Source organism: Rhinopithecus bieti, unplaced genomic scaffold (genome assembly GCF_001698545.2).
Source record: "Rhinopithecus bieti isolate Rb0 unplaced genomic scaffold, ASM169854v2 repeat_30432, whole genome shotgun sequence".
Lineage (NCBI taxonomy): Eukaryota > Metazoa > Chordata > Mammalia > Primates > Cercopithecidae > Rhinopithecus > Rhinopithecus bieti.
The window spans coordinates 1-4,964 of NW_016839404.1; the positions used below are offsets into that span (position 1 = coordinate 1).

The following is a 4,964-nucleotide window of genomic DNA, read 5'->3' on the forward strand; positions in this document are numbered from 1 at the left end:
GGGCCCCCCCCGCCTCCCCTGGCCTCCAGCCCTGCACAAGGCAGCTGCCACACCCTTCCCACCAAGGCCCAGGGCTGGGGCCTGCCCAGGACGCAGGGTGTGGGGACCCTGCTGAGGGAGGGGTCCGGGAAGAGGGGCTTCCCCGGCACAGAGGTCCCTCTCAACAGTCCAGGTGCGGCTGCCTCAGCACAGTGTGGGGCGGAGGTGCGGGACAAGGCTCCCTGCTGCACCTAATACCCCAGGGTCAGGCCAGCGCCAGTGCTGCTTGTGGAAACACGGCCCCTTCAAAGACCCTGTGTGTAGAGCCAGTCAGCGTGTGCTGTGTTTTCTGGGGGCCGGCCACTTTTTTTCCTTAACGGGGTGACAGACCAGACGTTGGGGTGCGGGGACTTCACGATATACCCCTCTAACGGCGAGTGCTGCATCGTGTGTGGTGGGCAGTGCTGGGCGTGTGGCTGCATTCCCGGTTCTGCAGCCGGTCCTCCCTCTCCTGGGGCCTGAGCTGTGGGACACCCTGTGGCCTGTTTAGGGGCCTGGAGGGAGCCCCAGTGCCCACTGCCCTCGGTGCCCTCAGCTGCAGCCTCCCCATTCCCCGGGACCTGCCACGTCCCCCACTGCCTCAAGGATGCGTCTGAGCCTGGCCTGGCCTGCACATCCACATACCGACTGCTGGGACCGGCTGGAGGGGGTGGCCTGGGGCCCTGGGGGACCGTGTGTCTGGGGGGGAGGGATCTGCCCTAGGGGTGCTATGTGGTGCCCCATGGCCAGGCAAGTCCGAGGTGGACGGCCCGTCCTCACCTTGTGAGCGAGGCAGAGCTGAGCTGAGCTGCCCCTCGTACCTAACGTCCCGCTGTCTCTGGAGATCGGGCTGTGTGTGAACATGCGGAGCCTGCCCTGGTACGTCCCGGCCAACCCAGACTCCTTCTTCCCGCGTTGCTACAGCCTCTGCACCGAGAGCGAACAGCAGGAATTCCTGGGTAAGTGAGGAGACGGCAGAGGACCCCAGGGTGGTCAGCAGATAGGCTTCTAGAAAGATCCCCCTGGCGCTGAGACAGACTGATGGGGCAGGATCTGAGGACAGAGGACCAGAGAGAAGCCTCCCATGGCCATGGTCGTGGCAGTACAGGGGCCAGGGACCCCGGGGAGGGAGGGCGGGCAGGCAGGGAGTGTGTGGTTCTGCACTAGGCCTGTGGACAGCGCAGCGAGCAGCTGGGGCAAGGCCGGCTCCATGGTTGGAGGCCGAGGGGTACAGTTGGATGGCTGCAGTCACAGAGGCACTGCAGGGAGAAGGGCGGGCAGAGTGGGGATGTGGGAGCAGGCCTGGGCCCCACCGGCTGTGAGGGTGGGAAGTGGGGCGGGTCGGGGAGCATCCATTGCCCTGGCCCCATTTCCAGTCCCCAGTCCCGGCTCGGGCAGATGGGGCGAGGCCGTGCTGTCCTTTCAGAAGACTTCTGGCACACCATGGCATCCAGCATCCTCAAGTGGGTGGTCAGCCACCAGAGCTGCAGCAGGAGCGGCAGGAGCAAGCCCAGGGGCCGGAGGGAGTAGGCCGGGAGCAGCGACCTGAGCAGCAGGCAAGGTGCGCTGGGCCGGGGCAGGGCAGGGCCAGGCCACCAGAGCTCGCGGCCTCCATGGGGGCCCTCCCGCCTCCTGGGTGTGGTCAGTCCTGAGGGTCGTGGCAGCCGGGACCGGATGCAGCGATGCCTCAGACTCTTGATTCTCATGGCAAATGGGTTTTCTCTTCTAACCGTGGGGCTAAACGTCAAAGTCACTCCGTTTGTAAAGCACCTGGCTATTAACGCAGCCCTGGGACATCCGAGTCCCACACTCACCACCACAGTCCCATGCTGTGGACGTGGTTCCAGCCTGTGGTCAGAAGCCTGCCCTGCCCCACGGCCACCACGATGCCGCATCCTGAGTCTCCCCAAAGGGGCCCCATGGGAGAGGACACAGGAAGCCCCAGGGAGAGGCGCCCCTGGTTGGTACAGGGATGTGAACCAGCCGTCGTGTTTTTGGACAAAACCCAAATCTATTTTGTGGTGGTTGGTTTTAATAAAATGTACTTTCTAGAGCAGTTTTAGGTCACAGCACAGCTGAGCAGAGGGTACAAGATTTGCCACACTCCGCTGCCCCCGTGCCTCCCCCACCACCAGCATCCCCCGCCAAAGCAGTGCGTTTCAGCTGTTGACAGATGAACGTTGGTGCATTAAACTTTTAGAGTGTATTTGAGCAGACAGTGATTTGTGCCAATCAGATGGCTGCAGGGCTCCACCGAGGGGAAAACCCTTCTAGGTAAACGTGGAAATGGAGGAAATAAATCCTGACTGGTGAACACTGGAGCTGTGGCCTTGTTTGTGCTGAGTGACAACTTGTTCCCAGCTAGCTGCCTGTGATTGGCTGTGTTTAAGTTTCGTTTTCAATTCTGAGTTAGGTTGTGGTTTGCGTTTGTCGGAGACCAGGTCACTTGGGCCACTTCAGTCTGATGGCCTCCTAATTAATGGTTTTTTTTTTGAGATGGAGTCTCGCTTTGTCACCCAGATTGAAGTACAATGGTGCGATCTTGGCTCACTGCAACCTCCGCCTCCTGGGTTCAAGCAATTCTCCTGTCTTAGCCTCCTGGGTAGTTGGGTGCCCAACACCACGCCCGGCTAATATTTTGTATTTTTAGTAGAGACGGGGTTTTGCCACGTTGGCCAGGCTGGTCTCGAACTCCTGACCTCAGGTGATCCACCCACCTCGGCCTCCCATAGTGCTGGGATTACAGGCCACTGCACCCGGCCTAATTAATGATTTTAACACAGTTGGTGAACCTGCAGTGACACATCATGGTAACCCAAATGGTGTTATACATTCTACAGGCTTGGACAATGTATGATGCCGTGTATCCACCATTCCAACATCAGACAGAGACGATCCCTGGCCCTAAAACTCCCTGTGCTCTGTCTCTTCATCCCCCCACCCGGAACTCCTGGCTACCACTGATGTTTTTCCTGTCTCCATGGTTTTGCCTTTTCTAGAATGTCATTCGGTTAGAACGACGTAGCATGGAGCCTTTTCCGATGGGCCTCTTCGACTTAGGAATATGCACTTCAGATTCCTCCGGGTCTTTTCATGACTTGAGAGCTCATTTCTTTTTAGGGCTGAGTAACATACATTCCACTGTCTGGATCCACCACTGTTTACTTATCTATTCATCTGCTGAAGGACATCTCAGTCACTTCCAGGTTTTGACTATCATGAATAACGTTTCTCTCGATATCTGTGTGCAGGTTTTTGTGTGGCCATGAATTTTGAATTCATTTGGGCAAATACCAAAGAATGCACTTACTGGGTGGCATGGCAAGAGTATGTTTCATTTTGTAAGAAACTGCCAGACTGTCTTCCAAAGTAGCTGCACCATTTTGCATTTCCACCAGCAATGAGGGAGAGTTCCTGTTCTCCACATCCTCACAAGCCTTTGATGTGATCAGTGTTCTGTTTGCAGCATTCTCCTGGGTCTGTATTAGTGTCTCATTATTGTCATGATTTTGTTGTGAGACAGGGTCTCACTGTGTTGCCCAGGCTCATCTCAAACTTTCAGGCTCAAGTGAGCCTCCTGTGTCAGCTTCCCAAAGTGCTGGGATTACAGGCGTGCCCAGCCTCCATTTCCTTGTGAATTTCTGAGGGTATTTTATAGAAAAAACTTGTAGATATGGAATTGCTAGTCCATAGCAGTATATGATATCAAGCATGTGTTCATATGCTTGTTTTCCATCTGTATGTATTTTTGGTGAGGTGACTGTTCAGATTGCTCATTTAAAATTGTTTCCTGGCTGGGTGCAGTGGCTCACACCTGTAATCCCAGCACTTTGGAGGCTGAGGTGGGTGGATCACTTGAAGTCAGGAGTTTGAGACCAGCCTGGCCAACATGGTGAAACCTCATCTCTACTGAAAATACAAAATTATCCGGGCGTGGTGGTACACATGTGTAGTCCCAGCTACTCGGGAGGCTGAGGCAGGAGAATCACTTGAACCCAGGAGGCGGAGGTTGCAGTGAGCCAAGATCTTGCCATCCAGCCTGGGCGACAAGAGCAAAATTCTGTCTTAAAAAAATAAAATAAATAAATAAAATTATGTTTTCTTGTCATTGAGTTTCGAGAGTTCTCTGTATACTCTAGGTAATATTCCTTTATTAGATATGTGCAAGTATTTCCTCCCAATCTATGGCTCGTCTTCTCATTGTCTTGACATCTTGATATTGTCCTTTACAGAACAGAAGTTTTTCATTTTAATGACGTTGAACTTATCAGTAATTGCTACTGTGAGGAGCTGAGGGTCTAGCGGCGGGGTCCGCTGAGGAGCTGAGGGTCTAGCGACGGGGTCCATGTGTTTCTTGTGAGGACATAGCACTCACAGAACCATTGGAGGTTGGGACCATTCAGGAGGGAGGAAGTCACCTGCCCAGACGGAGGCGTGACATCCAGGGTGGCCTCCCAGAGAAGCTTGGTTGGGTATTGGAGTGTCTGTCTGGGAGTCTGGGATACTTGTTGGGTATTGGGGCACAGAGGGAGTGGAGCGGACTTTGTCCATGGCTTTAGGCCTCACCCCTCGAGGCGGGCAGGGCTGTCCCTGGGTGGGGTTCCCACTCCATGAGCCTGTGTCTGGATTTCAGATGCCGAAAATGCTGAGGCAAAGCTCGGGGTCTCCCGGGGCAGCTTGTGGATATCGCGTGCAAGGTGTGCCAGGCCTACCTGGGGCAGCTGGAGCATGAGGACATCGACACGTCAGCGGACGCCGCGGAGGACCTCACCGAGGCCGAGTGGGAGGACCTGACACAGCAGTACTACTCCCTCGTTCAGTAAGACTTGCACAGGCCCCCAGCACGTGTCGGAGCCGTGAGTGCGGACTGCAGGAGCTTCCGGGGCAGTGCATTGGGTCACCTGTCTGGGCATTAGGTTACCTGTGGAGTATTGAGTGTTGGGATG

General features: G+C 55.6%; 1 long non-coding RNA gene across 1 annotated transcript; it reads left to right on the forward strand.

Moving 5' to 3' along the window:
- The first annotated feature begins 823 nt into the window (after positions 1 to 823).
- Positions 824 to 4,920, forward strand: LOC108524914 (uncharacterized). The gene is made up of 3 exons (XR_001884161.1): positions 824 to 977; positions 1,445 to 1,579; positions 4,652 to 4,920. It is a non-coding gene; the product is annotated as an uncharacterized LOC108524914 (long non-coding RNA).
- Positions 4,921 to 4,964: the final 44 nt, after the last annotated feature.